We start from the raw sequence: 26,894 nt of genomic DNA on the forward strand, positions 1-26,894 counted from the left end.
CTACCAGGACCTGCCTGCTTCTACCTTCCTAGCACCAGATGTGTAAACATGGACCATCACACCTGGCGTTTACATGAGATCCAGGGATCCACTTGTCCTCATCTGCTTGGACACCAAGTACGTTGCCTTCTGAGTCATCTCTCCAGCCCCTCATAACGCACCATAAAGTGACCTGGCTTCTTGTCGGAGGAACTACAAACCACAAGCTGTGTCCTTCTCAAAGGCACACTAAAGCTGAAGTGTGGGTTGTGGGTGCTTTAATTATATCTCACTTCCCATTAAATTCTATTAGCTATAGCTTCCTAAAAACCTAAGACTATGTCTCCAAAGACACAAAAAATAGAAGGATCGTGAATTATGTCTCCAAAGCCTTTCTGGGAATAAGAATAGTGCCCACCCTCTAAGACTGGAAAAACTAGAACATCAACCGTAGCTGTGTATGTAGATACTGAAAAGACTCATTTGATAAATGCACCCATATACTTATGGTTGTATAAATAAGCACCTAAATATGATCAGTGGCAAAGATACTTTCAGAGTTTTGAAATGTCAACCTCTGTCCCTACTTAAAAGCTTGCATCATCTAAAAGAAAACCAGAGAGTGACTTGATCTTATATGAGCAATCAAGAATAAAACATGGAGGAGCTGGAGAAATGACTCAGTGATTAAGAGCACTGACTACTCTTCCAGAGATGTCCCGAGTTCAATTTATGCAACCACATGGTGGCTTACAACTATCTATAATGGGATCTGATCCCCTCTTCTGGTGCTTCTGAAGACAGCTACAGTGTACTCAGATACATAAATAAAATCTTTAAAAAAACCAAACAAACAAACAGAGGCTACTTGCTTCCTTCCACAAACTCATTTGAATATTCATGAATCTATAACATCCATTGGGTCGGATTAAGAAAAGGGAACATTGAAAAATATTAACCTTTGTGTGCCAACAATCTGGCAGAAAATAATTTTAAAATGTGTGTGTGTGTGTGTGTGTGTGTGTGTGTGTGTGTGCACGCACACACACAGGCACATATGCATGTGAGTGTTTTCTATAAAATCACACACCTATCTCCATAACAGACTCAGCAGGATGCCCAAGGCTTCCATCAATGTACCACTCTCATCACTGTCTCTCATGCTTTGAAAAGACTCACCTTGTTATTGAACCTAAGAATGAATGGACCAATCACCCTCCTCAAAATTCAACAAGCAGAGGAAATACTAAAATATTTGTTGAAATGAGTCTTGATGACATGGAAGTCTTGTTCTGAGGCCTGAGCTCCAATAAGAAGCAAGACAGCGAAAGGACTAAAGTAGAGATGATTTGAAATGTGATAATGGAGAAATATTTAAACAAGCAAATATTGGCCTGAACACCAACCAACTTGGTTGTTTGTACCTGTAAGTTGGACATGTTTCCTCTTCAGTCAAATGAGAGTGACTCCTAATGAGTAGGGAGTCTACAGAGTAGAGAGACTGAGATAATGCCGCACCCGGCAGAAGATTTGGAGAGTGATTACACAGAATACAAAACACGCCAGCTGACTCTACAGAATGGAATCAAACAAACAAACAAACAAACAAAAAACCCAGTAACTTCTCCTACTATGTACAAATGTGAAACCTGCCAATGAAAAGTATGTATTGGCAATGGAAGCCATGTGATCAAATAGTGAGATGGTGTCCTGGATTTATGATGAAGCTAGAAACTGAAATAAGGCTGGATGTTGGAGAGGAAGTAGATGGCTAGATGGCGATGCAATCAAACTTCCCAATCTGTTAGCAATGACCTGAGTCACACCTGCTTGTTCAAACTGTTTTGTTCTTTTACTCATCAAAAGTTCACAGGGTTTAAAGACAATTCATAATTGTACTTTCCTAACCCTCCCGTGTCTTATTAAATATTAACAAAGAAAACTTCCTGGGAGCCTTCTTTTTTGCCCAGGTCTTTGCCAGCTCACCTGAGACTTAAGGGAAGGAAAGAAATGCCAGACAATCCTACCTGTTCAGACAAGACCCAGATGCTGCCTGTGAGTTCTACCACAGACTCCTATAGCAATCTAAACATTCAGCTTTGTGGAAGGAAATCAGAATGGATACATACCAGAAAGAAGATAAGGAGGGGAGGGGAGGCAGAGCAAGATCATCACGGGGCATGCTTAGGCAAGAGACCTTTGAGTACAGAATGACAGATGGGTAGACGGAGAGCTACAGACACATTCTATCCAACAGACTCTGTCAGCAACTAATTGTGTGTGGGGAAAACGATTACATCACCTCTGGGCTATCACTCACTCATGGGACAGAAGCAGGTGGTACAAGAGCTGACCCTGGAGATCGTATCCAGAACATTATCTAGGAAGCTGAAGTAATGTCTTTATATCAATAGATGCATATATTCTACTCTGAGCAAAACTACTATAGGAATAATGTGGTTTCCTGTGATTCAAGAAATGCAATGTTCATGAGTGATATAGCAAGAGGTTCTCAGTCTAAAAAGCCAGCAAGCATATCTTATAATGCATCACGCACCAAGCCAAGCATGGGTTACATAACCATTATCCAGTTGCTGCCAGTATTAGTTTGGGTTTGAAAGGTTTGGTGGGGTTCTGTTGCTGCTCTTTAGGGGATTGTGGTATCTATGATCCTCTCCATTGTCTCTTAGAACTGAGAAGAAGTCTCTTTGCAGCATTTCTCAGAACATAGCCTCCAACACACATATTCACTTAGACGTTTCCTTTCGGGCCTTCTTATTAGTTGAATCTCTCATGGACATTCTTTTTCGTTTGCTTCATTTTGTTAACAATGCTCAAAACTGCCTGACTGAGGCTTATAGTTCCTCAAAAGCATCCTTCCAGTGTGCCCTGCAAACTTCCTCCTTAGGTCACTGCCTCGCCACCCCTCCCTCTCGCTTCCTGCTATGGTCAGCAGCTCTACCTAGAGGTTGCCCTTCCCCACCAGCTCCCGTGGCACCTGCATCTTGAACAGCACTTGAACATTTGGCTCCCCTCCTATGCTATAATCTCTAAAGGAGTAGAGAGCTATTTGTTTCACTCACAACTAAAACTCTAGTATACAGGATCTAATGAGAACAAATACTTATTTCAAATAGTCTTCTACTTAACTCTTCACCTAAGACAACCTATAGAGTCTGCATTTAAAACATTGAGCTAAAAGGTGTTAGCAGCCACAAAAAATCGCCACTGTTCAATCTGTGTTGCATTAAAATATATATGTGATTTTATGAAATAGATGATTTACTTGAGAAAAATGAAGGATTTACATATGAAAATGATATGACATATTTACGGAATCAGATTCGGAAATTTAGCCTTCCACACTGTTCACACCCCTGCTTCAGCCAGCTCTGCTCTACTTTTCCTTTAAGAGAGTTTTCTCCCCAGCTTCATCGCAGGCTCTGGAATGCAGTAAAGGTCAGTGGGAGTAAAGAATTCATCCCCAGTTTCTAGAGAAAAGGCAAGGGAAAAACATCTTCCACCTTCGCTTCAAAGGAAACGGACTGTGTTAGCATCTTTCCTAGCCAGAGGGAGGAATGCCCAAGTGTTCGCTGTTCCTGTTAATTTGCCCACTTCCTACCATTTAGTTGTAGATTATATACAATCTGTTCACACAGTTCCCATAGCAAGTGCATTATCAATCAAGTGATCATTAGTCAAGGAATAAGCTATTACCTAAAGAGCTCGCTGTTCTTCCAAATCTCTACCTTATACAACTAACTCCCTTTTAGATAGCAGACTTTTGTATGATGATTGCCAATCCTTTACCTCAGAGTCATACAGTCATTTCAAATACAAGATCCGTGGAATTCATAATTCTCTTCTTCCCAAACTGGTAGAAATCCCTTCCTAAGGCCAAGGTCTTCCCATCCTCATCAGCCCCATTCACCTGACCACCCTTGAATATCTACTTGTGTCACAAATCTATCCACATCCCCAACATTACCCACTGCCTTAAGCTGAACAAACAGCCTGAAACCCTGACTAACAATAATGTAAGTCATTTCACAGCATCATAACAAGAGGCATTGAAGAGCCATTACTTGACTGTTGGTTCGGAAAGGTTATTATGTTCAACCTAATCTCACATTTATCTCCATGGTTGCCTAACAATAAGACAAGTAATAAGTGACCACATGTAGAACAGAGTGCGAGGATGAACCAGCCAAGGCTATCCACAAATTAGATGTCTCTGACCATCGTAAGTTCAACCTTTGTAGCCAGAGGTAAAGACATTAACCTGAAGTTCAAACTCAAGGGCAAGACATCTGTGGATACATTCTCAATATACTTATATCTCTAGCTATATGTTCTTACTTATACAGTCTGATAATAATGAGACGTCTTAAGATTAAATATGAATATTTGTTTCAGGATTTTTTTTTAAAAATCTATAGTTATGTATAAAAGGTGTGTGTGTGTGTGTGTGTGTGTGTGTGTGTGTGTGTGTACTACAAGTCTTCTGTCCATCTTTCAATGAGCAATGGTTGTGCACAACATCACCTTCAAGTCTTCTATAGACTGGGGAGAGGGTTTGATTTTAAAAGGGTCTAAACTCAAAAGTTTTCCCCATCAGCAGGAAGCCCCGAGTTCTATCCCCAGCCCAAATCCAGGTCCAAATCTTAGCAAGTCTAAAGAACCCTAACTTCCATCACCACTAGCCTCCCAATTAACTCACTGAAGATGTGCACTACACGTCTATCATGTGGCGACAGGAAGGGGTTTTCTCACATCATGAAATTCTGCCCATTCACTCCTAATAGAGCTTGAGTGTGAAATATTCCCCACCCACTCCTGTTTGAGCACCTGGTCTCCAGTTGGTGGCGCTGTTTTGGAAGTTTGTATACTATATTAGGAGGTGGCACCTACATGGAAGAAGTGGGTTGTTGCCTAGATGGGTGGGCCTTAAGAGTTAAAGCTGACTCTGTTCTACTAAACTGTCTACCCATGCTACTACATGCAATTGTACCCTCCAAAAACCACGAAGCAAAATAAGCAGTCTTCTCTTTAGTTGCTTCTTTCCACTATTTTTAAACAGGGACAAGAAGGTAACTTCTGCATTCAGTCATCTGCAGTAGGAATAAGTTATATGGACTTTTCTAACATGGGAATCTGTCCCTAAAGAAAATCTCCCTTAAGAAAACCATGGGGACCCAAGGTACTCACTAAAAGACAGAATTGTTTTAAAAGGTATATCCCAATGAGGTTATTCTGTTTCTTTGCTTTGTTTTCTAGTGTGTGTGTGTGTGTGTGTGTGTGTGTGTGTGTGTGTGTGCCTGCCTTTGAGATTTCCTCAGTGATGCCAACACAACACAATGGCATCCATGAAAATTTCTCGGAGGCAGAATGAGAAAGGTGGTTGTGGATCCAGACTGCCTTCCCCTGAGTGCTACCAGAACTGCTTTCCATAGTTTTGTAAAAATAGGAAAATACTGTTTTGCTCTCTTCTTAAGTTTCCCAGCCTTTGCATTAAAACAAGGAGAGCCCTGTGCCACCTTGGGCTTGGGCTAGTGATTAAACAGTAACATTTTAAACATGTGTGTGAATGGCACAATATAAGAATGTGCATTGCAAGGTCTGATGTTAATTATATCTGATCACAATTATTTTAAATGCTTAGGGCCAGAAGAGTTTGTGATTTGATCAGTTCTCAGATACTATACTATTTGCATATGTACAGTGAGAGAGCTTAGACATTAAACTCAAGCGCATCCATAAGTTCTCTGGGCTTCACTTGTACCTGGTACGCATGTAATCTTCCACAATGTTTTAAATAATCTTGGAAAAAAATAAAACAGTTGTGTGGTGTGTAATTTTCTCCTTGAAGCATCATGTCAATACTCAGAAAGTTCCAGATTTTGGAACCCTCTGGATTTAAGATCTTCAGAATGGAAGATATTTAACCGGTTTTATAACAGTGATACATCTATGTTATTAATAAATTTCCTCTGACTCTTAATCAAAAGGGATCTTTTGCCTGCTCTGTTGTCTGAAATTCTATTGTGGTTCATAATCTCCTCTTGCCTGAGATCATCTGGTTGGTGTTTCAATAAAAAAAACCTCCATGCTCATAGACAGCACCCAAGCCCTGGAGTACGGTCTGAGCATATGCACATCTAATGAGCTATCTTGTGGATGCTCATGCAGATGGTCTGAAGTTACCATGAGAACTGAGTAAGGTACACCATTACGTCAATGAAAACATCATGGAACAACAGATATTCAGGTTTCTTGTAGCCCTCTGCCCACCTACAAAACCCTTCCTACTCAGTGACCCACCAACTACAATCTCAGTCACCTGAAGTCATGCAAAGGCTCCCATAGATCCTTCATGACGGCACCATCTGCACTGTAATGAGTGGAGCCCTGTCCTGAAGACAATGAGAACTGAGCACTAAGACCCTTAGCTCACTTTAAGATACAGGAAATCCTTAGCAAATGGTAACTAAACAGACAAGAGATCCCTGGAAGACCTTAGAGGTCATATCTAGGTTGCTCATTAGGCATAGGTGCTAAAAGTCTCTAACAATCCAGGAGTCTCTGCCGCTCCACCCAGCTAGCTCTTCTCTGTTCAAGGGTCTAGAAGTCCTTGGCCTCCAAACACCAAGTTGTCCCTCACTTAGCTGTAGCCTAAGACCTGTATTGGGCTCTGTGGTCCAAGCAGCTGTTAAATGCTAAGAAGTCTCAAGAGAGAGGAAGCCAGACAACAAACAGGAAGCATTGCTCTGTAAACATTTCTGATAAATTGCCCAATAAGATTGCAACGGAGAGAGAGGGAAAGAGAGAGAGACTCGAGTTCTTCTCTAGTTCATCCTCATTTAAATAAATATTCACCTTCATACTTGAATTTTGTGTTGGTTTTCTCCAAGAGGGTGCCCAAATGCTTTGCCTTTCAGGACACACAGAATCCTCAGCCCCACAAAAGTGTCCAAACACACTTTTGCCCTTTGGATTTTCTGACTATTTCTCCATCTCGTCAGTCTTCTGGTCCAGCTCTATCTCCATTGGTCTGTAATCAAATCAAGTGTGGGTTTATACACACCTCCTGCAGATGATGTTAAAGGTTCATAAAGAGGAATTCAGGATGCCCTGTCAATTTCATTGGAAATAGAGAAACCAAACCCATGTGATCCAGGCCGAATGTGTAATCTGATCTTTCAACAGAGGCAAAAGCCATTTCTCATCAGTTAACTGGCAACACCTCAAAAAAATAATTAAACTGTGGACACCTTTGATTTTTGTGTTCAGTTAGCAGTAATTGCGAAAAAGGTTTTAAGAATGCTAACATTCTCCTTGACAGGAAATAGACAGGATTCTGAGTTCTAGCTTTACTTATTTTACAGAGCGTAATAACATTAATTAGAAGCTCCATGTTGCATGCACTATGAGATGTGGTCAGCAGAGGTGCAATAACGTCTACACAACCAGGACATGAGGATGCTCAGGATGCCTTGCCAAGGCTGCACAATGTGCTCTGTTTCCTGAGATAGGCTGGAGGAAAGACAGATGCAGTCTTTTAATGGTATTCATCTATTAATAAGAGATGGATTTACATACAAACACAAGGTCATTTCCAAAGGAACAATGATACCTTTATGCCCTTCCCAGCTATGGGAAGAAATTAGGCTAAACTGTTAAAATATGTTACTGTATTTACTTGTAAACACAAGGTCATTTCCATGGGACAATGATACCTTTAGTCACTTCCCAGCTAAGGAAAGAAATTAAGCTAAATTGTTGAAGTATGTTAATATATGTCATAGAAAGAATACATATGAAGTTACCAACCCCACTTGTACATATTAGTCCTTTTAAGATAGACTAAAGAAGTGACATAATCATTCCCCCCCCAAAACAAAACCAAAAAACAAAACAAAACAAAACAAAACAAAAAAATAGCCATCCATCTACTTTTCCCGGGTAGGGCACAGTTTACCAGCACAATAACAACAAAACCACTGGTTCTCACTTCAGCCTACTTTAACCTGAGGCAGCAGATTTTGAGAAAATAATTGAATTCTCATTTCCAGCCAATCTTTCAGACATCTGCATCGCTTGATCTTACTACAGCATGGATTATCAAAACAGCACACAGGTGTATCCATTTTCCATTTCTAGGTCACCTCCTTGTCCAACCTACTGGCTTGTCTTTTGCCTCCACTTCTCATCTGTATGGTGGAATTAATGTCTACTATGTGTATTTTATGCCATAAGATGAAGTGTCTGTTTATATAATTGGGCCCTATTTACCTATAGAACCCTTTATATAATTGGTCCTCATTAATTCTTAACTTTATTTACTGACAGGTTTCATCATTATTTTCAATGTGGCTTATGCCACACTCCTTTAAGACTTACATTTTCCCTATATGGCACCTTTTACCTGAGGTGACCATACTGAAGCAATCATCAATGTGGCCCCAGGCTTTTCTAAACACCACCTGTAAGCTGTAGACATTCTAGGACCCTCCCTTCCTTTGTCTCAACACCTGGCTACCAAACACTAGCTCAGCCTCTTCTTTAGATGGCTTGCCTTTAGCAGGTGTACAATATTTGTTTAATTGAATTGCCACTGACCCAGTCAAGGCCTTGAATACTGATTGTATCATCATCCAGAGACCCCAAAGAATAAATCGTGACTGCATTTTCATATGCCTGGAGAAACCAAAGCTCTAATGCCCCAGGGTTCACGGAGCAGCTCTTTAGCACCTAAAATGTCTGAAGGCTTGTAGCTTGGAGGGCACGCAGGATCCAGCATCCAGGTGCAGCTGGGATCCTCATACCGCAGAGGAGCTAGTCCATTTACAGAGAAAACTCATCTTGTGAAATCTGAGCTTTATTTAACAACTGGACAGCGTAGACAACGTTAGGGAACGAACTGCAGAAACATTCGTTTTGCAAATTCATTTCAATCGTCATCACTTTTGCTTTGTTTGATAATGTGGCTGAGAGCTCATAACCTATGCTTACTCTAAGGTTTTTCCACAGTCCTGGAAGTGAGCAAATGCCAACGCAAAGACAGAAACGCGAGTCTCTACATCTTCAGGAACTCGGAATGCACCAGAGCCCATCCAATCAAAGGACTGACCTCTACAAAGTCCAGATTCGGGAAGCAATGGGGTGATAACTCCACCGGACTCCGGGAAGCCCTGCTGTGCGGCCTTTAAAATGTTAAGAAACGCTGTGACAGACTGCCAACACAAGTTCGCCAACACTTCATGCTTGTCTCTGGGCCAAAAGACACTTCTCTTAACCCCCAGCCGGCAACCACGGGTTAGGAATGACATTAAATCCCATCCCCGGACCCTAAAATCGGTAACTTCCCATTTTGGCTAAAAGCAGAAAGAAGTCTAGCCTCAGTATCAGACTGTTCAGGACCCTGCTACCCTGCCCATACGCATGACCAGGTGACCCACCAATCTCACCTGTCTGAGGCTGAGTCCCCAGGCCAGCACAGGGCGGCGGGCGCGCGCCCCTCACTTGCGTGGGATCCAGCGTTGCTGTCCCTTATGGCTGTGGTCACTGCTCGGGAGAACACCAAGTATCCCTGATGCAAAGGACACAGGAGCTTCCCAAGAGCCGCGGGACTTCCTCGGCCACCCCCTTGTGAGCCCCGCCTTAAAGGGGAGGAGGCGGTCGCGTCACCTTGGAGCCGCCTCCCAGCTAGCGCGGGGGCAGCTGCGGGTGACTCTTCCAGGTGTGACACGAAGGAGTTTGGGCTGTTCGCTAGGCTAGCTGGGCGTGCAGAGCGCGATTACTCCGAAATCATTCGCTTGGATTGGCTCACGGGGGAGGAAGGTGTGTCCTAAAAGTCAAAAGGAAGGAAACAGGAGTGTAGTCTTGCAAACTTGCAGTTACTAAACACTTTTTCTTCACGGAGGCTCCGAAGATCTCACAGTGCTCCTAGTCCGTTCCTAAAAGACCACCAGGCAGAGAACAGCTTCCGTTTTCACTACCACAACCCTAGGAACCAAACCTAGGAAACCTGTGCCATGTGAGTGAGGGTGGCTGGAAGTCACTCACCCAGATCTGTTGGGCCTTGTCCCCTTCTCCAAGGATGAGCTGCTCTGTGGTCTGGGAGTTGTTCTGAGGACTCTGAGACTTAAAGACACTCGCTTGAGATTTTGATCCTCGGGTGCTCAGTAAATACTTGCCTTTTGAATTTTTGTGCTTCCCCCCCCTCCCCGCCCCTGTCTTGCTCCCTTCTGGCTTTGTCGGTTTTGCTGCCCCCCACCCCCACCCTTACCCCACCCCCACCCTACTCCCATTTTCATCCTGTGCTCTGAGAGCCTATGGGTGGCTACAGAAGACTCTGGGAAGATCGGGAATCACCTTTCCTGGGAGCAGTAGTTTTGAGAAGAGATACAGGAGTTTCTGAAATGGTAACCTAGCTGTGGGACAGATTTAGCATTCTATAGGCTGCTGTGAGGATAGGAAATCTGTGACGCCAGGGGAGTGTGATTGGTGCAATTCTGAGCTCTGAACTCAGAAAGCCCTAGAATCAAATCCTGGCCCAACAACTAACTGTACCTAGGCAGATCACCCAGGGATTAGACAGCAACCTTCCCTCTAATAAATCTCAATTTAAATATAACTAGCTCATAGGGTCTGAGAAATTCTAAAGCTAGTACCCAGCCTCTGGTCCACATCAACCATTCAGTAAAGATAAGGTAATGACTAAGTCTCTTAGGTGGGAAGTTAGGAGGGGTGAAAAAGAAGGAAAGTATTTGACTGTAGGAAGAAATAGTGAAAGCCACTGCCTGGACTTGAAAAGTCCACTAACTCAATAGCCAGAAGTGAGGAAGTCAACTTTGCCCTCGTCTAGATGCATGCAATGGGATACTTGATCCTATTTAATATGTACAAGCTTTTGAGACAGGTCATAATATTTCTGATTTAAAACAAAGACATAGTCCCAGACTCTGCTTGAAAGCCTGGATTGAGGTCCCAGAAGAGTCCAGCAAGCAAAACAGGGTGTATCCACTACCCTGACGGTCCTACACCCTCTAGAGAGCAAAGTTAATGGGAGAAAGTCAAGAGAACAGCAGCCTATTAAAAGCAGCAGCTGTTCCTTTAAAGCTGACTAAAGATACAAATGAATTAAGACACTAAACAAAGCCTCACAAGAGACTTTTGTCTTTATCTCCCGCCCCAGTGAAGTTCCTGTTCTGCGGTTCCTGCAGCCCAACCATAAGCTGAAAATGGCTCCCAGCCTTTTGCAAGCATCAATGCTATAGAAAGCGAAAGGGCTACAGACAGAGATGTCTAAGGTGATATCTTCTGCTTGCACCCGCAAAGATGAGCTATCCTGCTCCCTCCGGACCCCACCCCCAGGGGAGTGGACCTTCTGATGTTGGTTTTGTCTTTACCTGTCCTAAGGTATTACCTGCCTCCTCTCAGTGGATTGCACTCTGAGAATCATTCTCTTATTTTAGTACTTGAGTTTTCCTACCTGACCACTCATGGCTACAGTTACAACTCTAATCATGGCTACAGTTAAAACTCTATGTGGCTGATCAATTTTTAATTTGCTGCTGTTATTTTGAATCTCTTGATTTAAGCAGGTTGTGAACCGAGTCTTACTTTATGGGCACTGATCAATGATGTAATTGTTGTTACTTTCAAAAAGTAAAACCTCCCAAGTTTATAATAGGCAGCCTGTTCTCTCTGGCCTTCATAATTCATAGCAGCAATAAGGTATGTGGCTATTCAAGAAATAGCCCCTGTGGTCAGTGACACTGCAGAAGCCGAGATTTCCCACTTCTTGATAAACATCTTTCTTACATTAGGCAATGGATGCCTGGCTGCAGGACAATCTCCTTAAAGCTCTTCGTTTTTTAAATAAATGTCTAGTGCAAATACATGTTCTGTAGGGTCCACATAATCAGAAAATCTAGAATTTTGACTCTTCCCTGCCCCAAGGGGCCATAGTGGATCCCCATGGTCTTTTTAGCTAAGCCAGTCATGGTATCAAGCTATCAACCCAGCCCAAATCCAGAGAGAAGGCCAAGGCTAATCTTAGAAGTTCAAATCTGCTTTTTACCCAATCGAAAGCTTCCATGGCTCTGCTCGTGATGCCAGTAGTGACTAGCCCTTGGCCTCCATTATCATTCCCATTTTCCTTCATTGCAGTTTCTCAGTATTCCGGGAACAATGATGGTAGAAGCTGAAAAGCAACTGAGGTACACATATCTGTCAGGATGCAGACTATGGGAAAATGTATTCTGTTGTCCAAGTGCCAGATGTGTATAGTATACCAAGGGAGTGGTACTCACTTTGTTACATGGTACTGAGAAAATGGCCACCTTTTATGGCTAGTGCAAACAGTTTTTGCTATTCTATTTACTCAAGGAGAGTTTTCTATTGTATAATTGTCATTTAGTCCTCTTTGCCCAGGAGCAGGTGTGGAAACCTTTTAGTAGGTCACTCCTACCTAGCTCCAGTACTTGACAGCTGTCTTCCCCCCACCCCCACCCCCAAAGCTTCCATCCTCCAAGGTAAAGGAGGAACCCTCATAGAAAATGAATTATTTACAAAGCATAGCACAAAACTTTTCTCCTGAACCCATCAATAGAATTTAGGATAATTCTACATAGCACATTATCGCAACTACCTAGACATGATTAACTAAAAATGGTCACAGGTAATAAGGTGCTCAAAATCAGATTTTATGGATGGTGTGAATGAGAATTTGATGGGCGAGATAAACATATGGCAATTGTTGACAAGGGATGCAATCACCGAAAAGCATGGCTCTTGCTGGAGATCTACTTATCAGCTTCATCAGGTGGGTAAAGCAGAGCCAAGCTTACTGTTGTCAAGCCTTGCCCAGGATTCCTCTGCTGGTTTCTCATCTAGTGATCAAGGCCCAACCAGTTAGCTAACTGTTCAAAACCCCACACCAAGAGAGGGTTTCTGGCTATACAGAATTGTCATTGGTCCCTGTTCAATTTTATTGGCTGCTGCTACTATGTTGCTGGCCACACTAAGGGACATATGACAAGTGAACCTTGACAAATGGCTGTTGATTTTACATCTGGACTGGTTGCCAGGGTCAATATATTCAAACTGCTATGACTGTTTAAAGAAGATCCTAAGCATCACTTATCACAGGAGCAAAAGTCTTAATCAGCTCCCACGGGGACCAGCTTGTTTGCATCCTATAGGTTCTAGAAGTAAAGCAACTGCCTTTGTTGTCCCCCTGACTCAGAATGTCCCACTCCTAGCAATCTTCCAGGAATGTGTCTTTGCACATTGTCCAGAGGAGCTACTACTGGCTCTCTTTATTTCCTGAAGTCTGAGAAGGAGCAAGTAGAAGAAGTAGAAGTCTCCAGAATGAAATAGCAGAGTGATGAGCAACCCTCCTTGGTAGCCAATCTTCCATCAATAAGCAACACGGTCCCTGACATAATCTCATAACTAACACAATCTGCGGCATTTATTGAGCCCAGCCAGCAAAATAAAAGATCGGCTTAGATGGCACAGGAAAGGACCAAATAGTCAAAACAGCGCATGCCAAACTGAAAACATTCAAGTTCACATATTCCTAAACCTTGGCTTCTGGCCAGAAGCCAGGTAACTAGTCTGTGCCCCTAGTCAATAGTGCTTCAAGCTCTATTATTAATGCTGTAAATATAAGAAAAAAAAGGGGGGAACCCACAATGGCTTTTGTCCTCTGAACCCTAGAGCTTGGTCCTAAAGGGGAAATGTATTATCAAATGATAAGATCAAGTGTATCAAAGGGAGACAATTTTGGTGCAAAAGCCTGAAAAGGCTAGAAAGTACATTTTCAGAGTCAAGTTCAAGAGAGTATGTAGAAAATACTGTTGAGCGAGTTCGCAGGGAGGAACTCCAGGGAGCCTCAGTGCGGTGAAAATAACCATGAGGGGACAGAACCTAGCTGCTCACAGAAACAGCTGGCAGATAAGCAACAATCATGGAATGAGGTCAGAACTGTCTAGGAATGTCCCCATAATGTATACTCAAGAAATGAGAAAACGTAAATATAGATACACAGGGAAAAATAATAAGCAAACTTATTACTAAAGACACTAACAAATGCTGGACACATATCATCAGCCTGTCTTCTTGCCTATATGGGACATGTAATTTGTGTAACTTTTAATGTATCTAACCTTTAATTACTGGCTGGAATGTTGACCTACAAAGAAAGTACGGATTCACTAATTAGTGATTACAAAGTAGTGTGGAAATGGATGCAGCCTTATTAAGTGTATAATAACAATATTTCTAAGTGAACCTGGCATACAATTATTTTCTTAGTAATTGTTTAGATACAGATTTACAATGACTACTGTTGCCACTTCTTGAGAACATATGGGTCCAAAATATGAAATGAAATACTAGGACGTTTTATCTTAAACTAAATTAATTTCTAGTATTTACCTGGACTAATCAGGCTTTCCTGATGTTTCCCAATACCCACCACCCACACCCCCTCCAAACAAAAAGAACCAGTAGTTAAAGGCAAGAATGATTTATTCTAACATATAAGGACTTCAGTTGCACCCTACTAGAGAAGGTCTGATGGATCTTCTCACATCACAGACCTGGAATCAAAGGCAGTGGATGCGTGTATCAGTTGATGTTTTCCTTCCTCCTTTTATGTCACATGGTCGTTCTGTCCCTAGGATGGCTGAGCCCACGTTCAGCCCACCTCAGGTCCAGCCCACAGTCCCGCCTCAGGTCCAGCCCACAGTCCCGCCTCAGGTCCAGCCCACGGTCCCGCCTCAGGTCCAGCCCATGCCTTCGGTCTCCAGAACAGACACACCCAGAAGCACATTTTACTCACTTTTGCATTTCCCAATCCAATCAAACTGACAACCAGGAAAATAAGAAAGGGGTGGGGCTTTTCAGGGAGGGAGGTAAACCCAGAAGGAGAAGGAAGACAGGTAAAAATAACAATAAGTATGTCTGACAGTCATAAGGAATTATACTTTTAACAGTTTTTCCTAGAAAAACTACAATACATATAATCTGTGTATAAATATATAGTTGTAATGAACTTTTCTTATCAAGGATGCCAATGCTCCCTTTAGGAGAGAAAGATCACCTAACAAAATGCCCAATACAAGAAACCCTTTTTGAGTTGTTATCCAGTGCTAAATGTAGACTCCCAGACGTATAATCTATTTCTATGGCCATTGGTTACCGCCAAGAGGTGGAAGGTAAGTTTGTATTGCTGAAGATACTCATGTACTACAAACCCTAGAGGCCCCTAAGGTGGAACTAACCTGAAGAACTCCTCTCTGGGGACCAGCTTCCATAGTAACAGAAGGTCCTAGTAAGCTATAATACCTAAGAAACACATAAACAGCCAGCGTGGAGCACTAGATGTGTGGGTGTAGTAGTGGCACATAGACCTGGGTAGTTACCAACAGCTCTTTAATTGGACTTAAGAGCTGCTGGGCAAAAGGAGACCAAGGCTGGAACAGGAAAGCTAGCAATCTGCTTACTCAGTGCTGGTCAAGTCACAGTTATTGGAGGAGAACGTACAACCACTATTTTACTAAACCAGCATAATCCTTAACAACAATCTATAAATACTTCTTATACCACAAATAATATAGTTTTTACCCCTCCTCAAGTGGAACTTGTTTTTGTAACAGATAGACCACTACACAAAATAATAACCAATCAAAATTCAGAGTTGTGGTGTCCACTCACAATGGATATCTATAAAACACCCCCATGCCAAAGGCAGAAGAGAGGGCAAAAATAGTCTAAGAACCAGAAGAGTTGGTTGGGGGAGTTGGTTAGAGAGTGTGTCTTCTAGTAATGTCAGAGGCTGCATCCCAAAATACTAACCAACATGAATGCCCAAACATGAGCTGAACAAGGTAAAACCAATAGACATGCCAACATGTATGAGAAAAAGCCCACAAGGCTTTAGCTCCACATAAAGGATTACAAGTGACTAAGCAATGCAAAGGGTGGGATAAATAGTCTTCCCCAGGGAAGAGCACACCAATTTGTTACTCAATACCAAAAGGTCAGCCCTGAAAACATGCATAGGAGTAACATTATACAGACTAAGCAGGGTATATTTGGGGAAGTGTGTGTGTGTGTGTGTGTGTGTGTGTGTGTGTATGAAAAAAGAGGCCATTCATTCAACAAGCAGCCAGGAGAGGAATCCAGGAAGGTTTAAAGGGAAGAAAGGAAAAGGAAAGGGGGAAATGTAATTATATTATAATCTCAAAAGTAAAAACTAAACAAAATAAGTTGACAAGATTACCCATCATATGAGTACTCAATTACTTCCCTACCTGGAAACACCTAACTAAAGGAAAAAGTGCTCATTCTATAAAGGGTATATTCTTTTTTAAAAAGCATATTTGATTAAGTTGAATTTCTTGTTCAGCTGCTTTTAACATGAAGAACAGTGAAGAGATCCCTAGGCAATCAAGCACAAAATATACTTGAGATGATTTGGAGAGAAGAGAGTTCCTCAGACAATTTCTATTAAATATGACCTGCTCTACACACACACACACACACACACACACACACACACACACACACACACACACACACATTGTTACCTGTCTCCTTATTCCTGATGGATTTTTTAGTGAAACTAACCCCTTTTTCATGAATTTTCAAGATGTGGTTCTATTTCAATGCATCTCATTGAAAATCCCAGACTTACATTTCAAGCTGCATATGGTTCACACATAAACATGCATTGCTGCCACATGCTCTGGACACCACATAATCAGGGGATGCAGGCTACATGCTCATGCAGACCTAGGTCAGGCCTCTGGGAAGTCTGTGTCACCCTCAATGCCTCACTCTTTGTTTTCAAACCATCTTTCTCCTCCAATAATGACAAGCTAGTGTTCCTTCGGCAAGCTCCTCAGAAGTCAAGCCCATACTGTTTCACCCGTGCAAGCAGGCACCTTTAGTGTATTGCAGGAGTGGAAGAGCCTTAGATAACAGGGTAATTCTCTGAGAATTTAAATTCAGGCTGAGAACCATTTGAAATGCTGATGGAGATGTTGTCTACTGATTGTTCTTCTTATTTCATGCAACTGTGAAGTGTCTGTTAGCAAGGTGTGATCAGCAGGGGGATTGTGTCTTCTGGGCAGGAAGTGCTACCAAATGATGGCAGAGTAAGGTGAAAGAACTGAGGGCCCGATTCTCAGCACTACAGAAGTACAAGTAGAAGGCAAAGGGAGGAAAGTTAAACACACACACACACACACACACACACACACACACACACACACACACACACACAGAGTCAGTGATGGATGAGCAGTGTGGAAAAGCAAACAAGAATTGAAATTGCCAAGGTGAAGCCACTGTAGACTATCGTCCGGAGCTAAGCCTTGGAGAGAGGGAAGATAACAAAGTAGACAGATAAGCCAAAAGGAATGTCCTGCTTATGTCACTAGCGAAGGAACATACAATAAAATCCAAGGTCATAGTGTTCGGGCTGTAAGATGTCTGAGAAGACAGTGGATTGCCTGTGGGCTCACACTTCTTTCAGGCTTTGGCTGTGCTTACCGCTTTGTGAACTGCTGTAATCCTGTACTTAGTGAAGTGACGTAGAGGCCACCTCAATACCTTTATCTGACTGTGTTGTTCACTAAGGCTCAGGACACTCACTAGCTCATCTCTGCAACTGCAACTCAGGCAAAGGCAAATAAATGCTCATTAGTGCCAAGCAGGATAAATATTACAAGGAGACATTTGTACGAATCAATGTTCTGTTTCCTCACACAATCCTTAGCATGAGCCCCAAGATAAAAGTTGCCACGGTCTCTGCGGTTTAAAGAATAGTGTCTTTGCTTGGTCTCTCTTCCTGTTTCTCACATTGCTGCCTCTTTTTATGGTTTCCCACACAAAGCCCTCGATGCTCTGCCTCTTGGCCACCTCGCACACTCTGAGAAAGAAAGCTAAATATAAATTATGAGATTCTGTCTCCTCCAATGCCCAAAATAATAACTGTCTCCTCCCTCCATAACTCTCACACTCCTCAACTAACAAGAATCAATTCTTCTTATTTAAGAGGCTCCACAGCAGTTATACTCTGTGATCTTAAAATGCTTCAATCAAGAGCTTCTATTGTTGTGAAAGGGCTGTGTTGATACCTCTTATAATTTCATTTGTTCTAAAATATATTTCTAGACTATCAATTCATTCTAGACAGCCTATAGGAAATACGGTTTTTCAAAACTTCATGTATATATATGTTAGGAACATGAAAGTTCTTGTACACACAGGTCACCAGGGAAATCAGAAATGTTAAATATTCAGGATTGTCCTCTCACAGAAAAGGACAAACACCCTATTTTTAGTTTGTTTGTTTGTTTGTTTTGTTTCCCATCCAGAAAGCTGGGAATTGGAGGTGATTAATAGCTTGATGGTTTGCATTATCTGTTAGGCCAGGCCGTAGTATCAAGCTTCCACTCCAGGACCCGAGGTGAGCAGTAGTCTGAATGACTTTTCTATTATCTGTAGCGCAACAAGCTCCCTCAAACAGGGCATGAGGTGGCTAATTGACCAAATGACCTCTATGCTATCTATGTGGTCAAGACCACAACAGACCCTTCCTTAGGTGCCTAAGCTCATAGGTAGCTTATCTCTGGTACCCATCTTCTTGGAAGACCTGATAGGTACTTTGAGTTGAGTTTCAATGTAATTATGCCTTCTTCTACACCAGGCATTGTATTACACCAGGGAAATTTTCTTCCCAAATTGTACTATGTTTAAACATGCTGGCAACAAACTGCCTAGCATGAGACTCGCAGGGTTAGATCCAGCTGACCTAAGTCAACTGAACCAAGTTTTCATTATTACATCTTTGCAGTGTTCCATGCCTGCCATGATACCTGCAGGGACTTCCACACACATATACAGGATGTAATTGTTATCTACATAGCAATGTAACAACTCCCAAACTCAGTAATTTAAAATAAAAAAAATATATACTATCTCAGAGTTTCTGTGGGGAAAGATTCTGGGATGTTTTCATGAGTCTCTCTGACTCAGAATATTCCATGAGGGTTCAGGCAAGCTTCCCCAGTTGCTATATCATTACTATCCACCTAGAGCTTAAGAATATGTTTAAAGACCCTAAACTCATACACTTAGTTGGTTGCACAACATGATACCTGGCTACCAGGATCTCCCCACAGGAAATCCCATCTTGTATGTATAAGACAGAGAGAGAGAGAGAGAGAGAGAGAGAGAGAGAGAGAGAGGGAGAGGGAGAGGGAGAGGGAGAGGGAGAGAGAGAGTCATAACTTCATTACACAATCTTAGAAATCAGTTCTGTCTGGCATAGTCTAAACATTACACTCAAATCAATAGTTCATCTAATGCTCAAGGGGAAGGGGTGTCCTTGGGCACCAGCATGACACCTAGAGACAGCTATACCATTATAAGGTGAGATACACAATGGATGTCCAAAGAACACTGAGTTTTGTCATCATCACCAAGTCCAGGTTGGCTGAGATGTGTTGAAAGCATTATTTCTCCTGAGACTTCTACCTCCCTTCCTTTATTTCTGTTCAGATAGCAGTTACAGATGCTAGTGGCATGCTGGCCACTGCATACTGACTGATCACCCAGGAACTGTTTTTATTTCTTTTCTTCTCAAATTCCTGTTTCATTTTGAATAGTTCCATTCTTATAAAATCAGGAGGATTTATGTTCTAGACCATCTTTCCTGTTATTACTGTTACACTGTGTAGCTTGAATCTCAGACGTTGTATTTTCATTTTTAGAAGCTGGACTGGGTCTCTTCATCACCATTTTTATTTTACTCTTTGTTCTACTAATTTTCTCTACTTTGGCGAAAGTGGACAGTATATTGTCCATGTAGTCTTATTCTCATTACCTACGAACGCTATCATTTTATTTCTGGACTTAGTTCAGATGATTAATTATTCTCCCTCTTATGATCCCTATCCCTAACTTCATTGCAGAGTAAATCTTGACTAGGGGTCATATAATATGAATGTTTTGATTTTGAATGTTTACTTTCTTTAAACATCTAAGACTAAGCATTTTAAAATATTTACTTGTTTATTTTATGTGTATGAGTACACTGTAGCAGAAGTACAGTGAGAATCGGATCTCATTACAGATGGTTGTTGAGCCACCATGTAATTGGTGGGAACTGAACTCAGGACCTCTAGAAGAGGTCAGTGCTCTTAGCCACTGAGCCATCTCTCCAGCTGGATATTGACTTTCTAAAGAGTTTGTTCCTTTAAATGGTGAGGGCCTTCTCTCCAGAACACAGGACCAGGACATTACTTGAAAATAGTTTATCTTGAGGCTTGTTTTGGAATCGCTGTTGAGTGATTCTGTAGCTAGTCTTCTCTCTGAGTTACACCTCAAGGATCCTACTCCACGCACTAGGTCGTGATTCATCAATGATTACACCCCTCAAGGATCCTACTCCACGCACTAGGTCGTGATTCATCAATGATTACACCCCTCAAGGATCCTACTCCACGCACTAGGTCGTGATTCATCAATGATTACACCCCTCAAGGATCCTACTCCACGCACTAGGTCGTGATTCATCAATGATTACACCCCTCAAGGATCCTACTCCACGCACTAGGTTGTGTTTCATCAATGATTATACCCCTCAAGGATCCTACTCCACGCACTAGGTCGTGATTCATCAATGATTACACCCCTCAAGGATCCTACTCCACGCACTAGGTCGTGATTCATCAATGATTACACCCCTCAAGGATCCTACTCCACGCACTAGGTCGTGATTCATCAATGATTACACGCCTCAAGGATCCTACTCCACGCACTAGGTCGTGTTTCATCAATGATTACACCCCTCAAGGATCCTACTCCACGCACTAGGTCGTGTTTCATCAATGATTACACCCCTCAAGGATCCTACTCCACGCACTAGGTCGTGATTCATCAATGATTACACCCCTCAAGGATCCTACTCCACGCACTAGGTCGTGATTCATCAATGATTACACCCCTCAAGGATCCTACTCCACGCACTAGGTCGTGTTTAATCAATGATTATACCCCTCAAGGATCCTACTCCATGCACTAGGTCGTGATTCATCAATGATTACACCCCTCAAGGATCCTACTCCACGCACTAGGTTGTGTTTCATCAATGATTACACCCCTCAAGGATCCTACTCCACGCACTAGGTCGTGATTCATCAATGATTATACCCCTCAAGGATCCTACTCCACGCACTAGGTCGTGTTTCATCAATGATTTAACCCCTCAAGGATCCTACTCCACGCACTAGGTCGTGATTCATCAATGATTACACCCCTCAAGGGTCCTACTCCACGCACTAGGTCGTGATTCATCAATGATTACACCCCTCAAGGGTCCTACTCCACGCACTAGGTCGTGATTCATCAATGATTATACCCCTCAAGGATCCTACTCCACGCACTAGGTCGTGATTCATCAATGATTACACCCCTCAAGGATCCTACTCCACGCACTAGGTCGTGATTCATCAATGATTACACCCCTCAAGGATCCTACTCCACGCACTAGGTCGTGTTTCATCAATGATTACACCCCTCAAGTATCCTACTCCACGCACTAGGTCGTGTTTCATCAATGATTACACCCCTCAAGGATCCTACTCCACGCACTAGGTCGTGATTCATCAATGATTGTTTGGGTTGGGTTTTTGTGAATTTGATGCAAGCTAGAGTCATCAAAGAAGAGAAAAGTCTTATAAGAAATATTCCCACTAGATTGGTCTATACACATGTCTGTGAAGCACTTTCTTAACTAAACATTGATGTAGAAGGCCCCATCCCACTGTAGATGGTGCCAACCATATATAGATGGTCCTGGAGTGTAAGAAAACGGACTGAGCAGTCCATGGTGAGCAATCCAGTAAGCAGTACACTTCCATGGCCTCTGCTTCAGTTCCTGGTTTGACTTCCTTTCATTAAAGATTATAAGCTGTAAGGTTAAATTAAAATTCTTCTCATGTCTCTTTTAGCCATGGCATTTTGCAAGAACAACAGAAACCCTGACTAGGACTCTTCCATAGGTAATGTGTTGATCTCTGCCTGGTTGCTATTTGAACTTCAGAGAGTGTTACAGCTGTTTGCTTAGGTAGATTTCCCAGATACCTGAGCTAATTAGTGTTCAGTTATACACTGAGAGCAATCTTTTCGTGCTTCTTCCAATCTCTTGTTCCTTTTGTTCATACACATTTCCCGTCCTCTACTCTCCCTTACAACTGAAAGCTACCATATCCTGAGGAATTCTCTCTGAGCTTAGAAAAGTCAGCAGGCTCTGCTTGGTCTCCCCACCACTGAACTGCAAAATGTGCTCGCTGCAGGTTCTAAAGGAAAGGAAACTCAGAATACATCTTCTGGGGGACAGGTGGACCATGCCATCAGACAAGAGAACTGGTAAGGTTGACTGAGCTCAACCCACTGAATCAAAGAATTAAGAAAGGTAGGATTGGGGCCACTCCCTCTCTGCCCTCACCTGATCTGAAACACAAAACCATGAAATCCCAAAGATAGGACCATGGCAATCTGTTAAGCAGCTAGCTACCCTGGAATTCTCCATGCTAATGAGGCATCTAGATAGCCCCAGTATTCAGCCAATGAGCTTCCCATCCTGGGCATTCCTTCTCGGAAAAAGGCATTTAATCTCTGGTTCACCTTGAGTAAGGTATATGCATTCATATTCGCCATCTAATAAAGTAGTTTGATTAAGCATGGAGCATCTCTTCATCAAGGATTGCCAGGGCGGGAGGCTTTCATAGTAAAGAGACTTTCCTAAATCTCCTGGGAAGGACTTCTCTCTCTCCCAATCCCTCCATCATCTCAGCACTCACTCAGAAACAAACCGAGTTCCACCCCCATCCCAGGTTCTCACATCCCCTTCCAGACTGGCACGTGAATGCCCTGAAGGGAAGCACAGACCAGAGACCCCTGTTCCCGACTCCCAGCAGTATGTCAATGGTGCCTGGGTACACACGAGACTAGGAACCATAGCAAACCTCTCGGACTCCACTGTTGTTCCCAACTGGGAAACATGGACTGAGGACTGTGTTTTGCCTCCTCTAAGCTGCGTGCAGGCAGTCCTCTGGCCACCCCAGCAATGAAATGCATGCAGCTTAGAAAACTTTGCTTTTCTGGGATTGGCACACTGCACACTATCTGTTGTCTAAGCAAATAACTATTGCTGCTGTTAAATGTGAAAGTGAACCAGCACAGTTCCCTTTATCTTATTCTGGCCAGGAATGGGAGTCCAAGCCTATAGGCATCTGACTGAACCTCAATCATGTCTATTATGGCATTGATTCTAGGTTCAAACAGACAAACAAACAACAATTAAAAATAGTCCAAAGAACAACACTAGGAAAGAGATATCTGAGTTCCTAACTTCAGTCTTCAGCAAGTCACAGTACCATTTCTCGGGCTGTTTGATAAAGACATTTAACCATATCAAGCATTTTCAGTAGTTTTCAGCTAGTGATTACTATTATTATTTTCAAATTAGTGACACTGAGTATCTTATTGCCCATGCTAATGAGAAGGTCCCAACTCCAAGTTCTTGTCATGTTAACCAACACTTAGTCAGGGGTCTGATGGATAGGAAATTACCCCTATTAACTCACTGAGTTGATCCAATTCCAGACGGACGTGAAACAAGCACATATTGAAAACACTTGCTGAGCAGTAGGCGTCCTCCACTAAGAATAAGCCTTATGGGTGTAGCACTTAAATGCTATAAGTCTTTTCCTTGGTACTGAAAGAATCTTTCTATAGTTGTAATAATACTTAAGACCTCTTACAAGGCTCCTCACTCTGATTGCCACCAGTCCTTTAAATACCACATAGGGAAATTTCTACTTCCCAATGACAGCAGCAAATTTTCTAGGTCACATGCAGCTGCTCTTTGAAATACACTGAGAATCTGATGTTTGGTTCTTTTTCTCTCTCTCTCTCAAGACACTTGGACAAGATCTCCGTGTAGTTTTTATTATTATGGCCCTGGAAATGGAGCCACTAAGCAACATTGCCTCCCCAGGTGACTGGCAAGCAATCAAAGTTATGATTCATGCTCCAAAGCTCCCCGCTACATCTCTCCTTTGTGAGGGGAAAGATGCAAATATGTCAGCATCAAAGTGTCTCTATTCCTGTCCTCAGAAGAGTCGTGCCTTGGACCCAAGGTGTCCTTCCCAGCTCCAATATCGTATCTCTTTTCAAACAACATGGCCTCCATATGTCTACCACCATCTATGGCATGAAAAAAATCAGTCATGAAAAAAAAAATCAACATCCCTTTCCCCTGGGCTCTATTTCTTATTCATCCGTGTATTTTGGGAGAGGTATTATTCAAGTTTTTATATGATCATTTTTTTCCTTGCTTGTTTGATATATGTCATAATTTGAGCAAAGGTGATTTCAAACAGGACCCTCTAGACTCTCATATTAAGTTTTGATTATTTTGACACACACGGGAAATCTAGTATAATTATAATAAAAGCAAAAGCAACCATTATTAGGCAAATAAATGAGCATGGCACACATGGCATGTGAGCATGTTGCCCTTGAACAGGCCTGGGTAAGGAGAACTCATTTGAACATACTGATCCCAAACAGATTCTTAGGAATTAAATCAATGGATATGGTAATGATAACATTGATGATAAGAATAAAGTTCATGCTGTCTTCCCCCAGTCCTAATTTTATTGGAGTTTTTATAGCATTTTATTATGAAAATTCTTAAAAATTACAACCTCTATATGATGATTAACCTGGGTTTTTACTCTATTATGCATTTTGTTACATACCAGTTCTACTCGCTATACCTCTGTTTAATTTTTGAGACATCTTAAACAGAAGGTATCATTGCACATCTTTCAGGACCCCATTATTTAGAGCTCAGCTCTACTTTTTGTTTATATATGATGCACACTTACAAATCTAAAATAGTGTTCACTGTTTAACTGATAAATACAGGTAGAATACCAAACTATTAAGATATTTTCTTTGCCCTCCAAATTTCCTTAATCTATTTCTCTTAAGTCAGTGTCTATATATATATATATACCCAAACACACACACACACACACACACACGAGAGAGAGAGAGAGAGAGACAGAGACAGAGACAGAGACAGAGACAGAGAGACAGAGGCAGAGACAGACAGAGACAGAGGCAGAGACAGAGAGAGACAGAACGAGACAGAGAGGGACAGAGAGTCACACTCACAGTGTGTTAATCTCATTTCTGATATACTTTTCTATCACAGTTTAGTTTGCCTATTCTGGAACTTCAGATAAATAGGACAACACCTTTATAGTCTTTCATGCAAGGCCTGACTTTGTTCGCTTTTTCATTGTGTTCTTTTTCTGCTGGATGCTATTCTATTCTATGACTTGTTCATTCTATTGATAGACACTTGACTTTTCCCACTAGGAGGTGCTTTGAGTAAAGTTGTTAAGAACATTTTTAGATTAGCCTTTTCCATAGAACAATATGTCCCTTTGATGGGTTTTAGGGACATGGGAACTGATTGCTTCCCCTTGTCTGTCTCCCAGCTCCATATACCTACTCCATACTTTTGAACTGTAAATAGAGACTCTTAGACAATGTAGTGGTTTGAATGTAAATAGCCACATAGGCAAATGTAGTTGAATGTTTAGTCTGCAGTAGGTGAAACTGTCTGGGAAAGATTAGGAGCACTGGTAATGGGCTTTGAGCTTTCAACAGCCCATGTCATTTCCAATTACTCCTCCCCTTCTCCACCTCTCTTTCTCTGAGTCCACTGATACATTGCCTGCCTGCCTGTCTGCTGCCTTGCTTCTTACTGGGATGATTATGGGCCAATGTGATGATTATGTGATGATTCTAGAATCATGTGCCCCAAAGAAAGTGCTTTTTTTTTTACATGTGCCTTGGTCATGATGTCTTTGTTAGGGTGCAACAAATCACTATTGCTGCAGGGAACACCGTGACCAATAATCAAGTTGAGAGGAAAGGCTGATTCGGCTTACTCTTCCATACCACTGTTTGTCATCACAGCAAGTCATGACAGGAACTCAAGACATGGCAGGAACCTGGAGGCAGGAGCTGATGCAGAGGCCATGGGTGAGTGCTGCTTACTGACTTGTTTTACCTGGTTTGTTCAGCCTGCTTTCTAAGAGAACCCAGGACCACTAGCCCAGGGTGGTACAATGGGCTGGGTCCTCCCCCACCATTCACTAACTAAGAAAGTGCCTTACCTCTGTATCTTTTGTAGGCATTTTTTCAGTTGAGGCTCCTTCCTCTCTGACTCTAGCTTGTGTACAAGTTGACATAAAACCGGCCAGCAAACATAGTATCTCTTCACAGCAATAAAAAGGTAACGAAACCCCCACACACAGAGAGAGAAAGACAGACAGACAGATACACATATAAACACAGAGATACACATACACACAGACACAGACAGACAGACCAACAAACATATACACACACACATACATATACACCTATACACCACAGCATTAATTTCACCAAATGAACAGAAGTGAAAGTGATCCATTGTTTGTTGATGATTAGCAGCAGAAATGTAACCTCGAGCCACCGCACTCCACCCCTGTAATTTTTGTGAAATGATTGCAGTCATTTTCCTGGAATAAGCAGCGATTAGAGACTCACAGTTACTTTGCTGGCCATGGTGATCCCTTTTCTACTGCTTAGTTAATATGTTTTGCTTAAACAGCCAAGGTGTTAAAATGTCTACAATTTTAAGACCACTAAAATCTAGGTAGCATTGTAAAAAACTTTTAGGGATTTCTATTCAGAGTACCAATCTCAGATACACTCTCCTCTGGTCCCTTCACTTTTAAAAATCCACTTTCTTCATG

At 42.1% G+C, this 26,894-nt stretch overlaps 1 protein-coding gene and 1 long non-coding RNA gene across 6 annotated transcripts in view; one reads left to right on the forward strand and one right to left on the reverse strand.

The window, feature by feature from the left end:
- The window catches only part of Mctp2 (multiple C2 domains, transmembrane 2), a 229,290-nt gene extending 219,198 nt beyond the window's left edge, over positions 1–10,092 (reverse strand). The window contains exons 1-3 of one of the 4 annotated variants that reach the window (XM_006540899.3): positions 10,045–10,081; positions 9,447–9,826; positions 9,110–9,182 (exon numbers count right to left, since the gene is read on the reverse strand). The gene's annotated coding sequence lies outside the window, so the exon portion shown is untranslated. Of the gene's footprint in view, positions 1–9,109; positions 9,183–9,446; positions 9,827–10,044 lie in introns of those variants that run through there. The other 3 variants (XM_030242581.1, XM_011250863.3, NM_001024703.1) reach the window with 3 other exon arrangements.
- Positions 9,838–26,316, forward strand: Gm39035. Of its 2 annotated transcripts, XR_001778179.1 has the most exons (6): positions 9,838–10,015; positions 11,177–11,400; positions 22,017–22,067; positions 22,362–22,480; positions 25,963–26,133; positions 26,285–26,316. It is a non-coding gene; the product is annotated as a predicted gene, 39035 (long non-coding RNA). The 2 variants fall into 2 exon arrangements; XR_882214.2 differs by lacking the exon at positions 11,177–11,400.
- The last annotated feature ends 578 nt before the right edge of the window (positions 26,317–26,894 follow it).

Source organism: Mus musculus, chromosome 7, assembly GCF_000001635.26.
Source record: "Mus musculus strain C57BL/6J chromosome 7, GRCm38.p6 C57BL/6J".
In the NCBI taxonomy this organism is placed as follows: Eukaryota; Metazoa; Chordata; class Mammalia; order Rodentia; family Muridae; genus Mus; species Mus musculus.